This window comes from Spinacia oleracea, chromosome 6 (genome assembly GCF_020520425.1).
Source record: "Spinacia oleracea cultivar Varoflay chromosome 6, BTI_SOV_V1, whole genome shotgun sequence".
Taxonomy (NCBI): Eukaryota; Viridiplantae; Streptophyta; class Magnoliopsida; order Caryophyllales; family Amaranthaceae; genus Spinacia; species Spinacia oleracea.
The window spans coordinates 74,930,271-74,932,560 of NC_079492.1; positions in this window are offsets into that span (position 1 = coordinate 74,930,271).

Here is a 2,290-nt window from a genome sequence, read left to right on the forward strand (position 1 = left end):
AGTTGAACTCTGTAATCCGAGAAACACTTCTGGACCTAATAAGGATGGCTTGGATCTTACCTTATGTTCAGTAAGTAACACTAAGTGACAAAGGAATGTGGATGCACACTTGTCTGAATGACAAGTGGGAGATTAAAGGAAATATGTCCTTCACCCAAGGTGCATTAAGTCTAATACCAAGGTTCAGATTAATTGCGAACAATTAATTCAGTGAGATCAAGTGATCGGAACAACTAGCTGGAGCAATGCTTCCGATCAGTGAGTTCTAATGGATATTGAACTCACAACTTACTCTTGACTGAACCTACAAGGTCACACCAATGACACGTAACAGATCACCGGATTAAATGAATCGGAAATTCATGTAATAGCTTTTCGGGAATTAGTTGGAAACGTATTATACGATACGACCTTTGTCGGAATCGTATATCGTATCACGAATATTCGTAAGCTGGCCGACACGAATAAATCGTATCGTACGACGGTGATTCGTCGTATACGAAACGATAAATAATATATCGGAAATATATTAAATCGCGAATACGAAGGGCATCGGAGTTGCCGGCCCGTCGAGCCAAGCATGTAAGCGTGCAAGGCCCAACGAGCCAGCAAGCTCGCGAGCAAAGGCGAGCAAGGCCAGCCCATTGGGCGAGCACGCAACAGCACGCACAACAAGCAACGCAGCGGGAGCAAGCAAGCCCACGGCCCAGCTGCTCGGCGCGCGCGCTGTGGGCTTCGGCCTGCAGTGTGTCGCTGGGAGGGGCTGTGCGGTGCGGTCCGTGGCTTGCGTGATGTGGCCGGTCAAGGGCCCTTGGTTCTTGGCCGGTTACATCATTAATACAATAGGAATATTGTATTTTCCAACAACACACAATTCATATTACTCAAACCCTAGACACAGAGAACCCTAATTCTCTCTGTGCCTCCAAAGTGAGTTCTTCCCAAAAAGCAAAGTATCTTGATCGATTGTCTAAGCTATGATAATCAAGACGGATCTGAACGTGTCGGTGAACCAAGTAGAGGAACAACAAGTGGAGTTCTTTGTTCGTGTTCGTTGACATATTATTGTGGAAAACACGCTTCGAATGTAAGTTTGCTTAATCTGTGCTTTATACATGTTTCCTGGCTTTGGGGATTGTTCCGCACATGTTATTATGTTTAACTGTATTCCCCAGCAATTTCTGGCAGGTAGGACATTTCTTGACATAGAAGTAGCAATCCCGTTCGAGGGTAATCCAGTAATATCGTGCCCTGATGATCTTGAGGGCCAACATCTTCCCGTGCATGTGGGTGCCACAGACTCCGGCATGTACGGTGTCCATGACTGTTTGAGCTTTGTGTTTGTCAACACATCGAAGATTGAGGCCGTTAGGGGTCCTCTTGTATAGAACGCCGCCTTCTATGACGAAATTGGCTGATTGTAGTCGTAAAGCCCTTTGATTCTTGTTTGAAAAGTGTGGGGGATACTCTGAATGTTGTAGATACCTTTGAATGCCTGTAAACCAAGGTTCATCTCTGTCTTTCTCAACGTCGTCAATAGCATGGACATATGCTGCTTCTTGACGTGTTTCAATTGTAAGTGGCATTTCAGCCTTGCCATTTGGAATGTTGATCATTGAGGCCAGCTTTGCCAGTGCATCGGCAAATTGATTCTCCTCTCTCGGGAGGTATGTATAGCGAAGCTCCTCTACCTGCTCAGACAGCTTCTCAAGATAGGACTGGTATGGAGCCAAGCTCTCGCTCCTTACTTTCCATTTGTCGGAAATTTGATTGATGATTAGGGAGGAATCCCCGTAGACTTGAAGTTTCTGTACACCTAATGCTAAGGCGGCTTCCAGGCCCATAATGCATGCTTCATATTTTGCCGCATTGTTTGTGACGTTGAATTGCAGTTTTGATGATATCGGAATGTGGGTGCCGTCTGGGGCTACTAGAATTACTCCAACTCCACATCCGTTTTGATTTGAAGCACCGTCAAAGTGCATCGACCAACTGTCATCACTGGTCATTAAGATTTGCTCGTGGGGTAAGTCATAATCCTCCTCTTCTGCCTCGACAGGGCAGTCGGCTAGGAAGTCTGAGACTGTTGAACCCTTGATAGACTTTTGCGGGGTGTATTTGTGTTCGAATTCTGCTAGCATGACCAAAACCATCTGGATAATCGTCCGTTGAGAGCTGGTTTTTCGAACAAGTACTTGAGAGGATCTGCTTTGCTGATTACATGCACTGTATGGGAGAGTATGTAGTGCCGTAGTTTCTTTGTGGCCCAAACCAAGGCGATGCTGAGTTT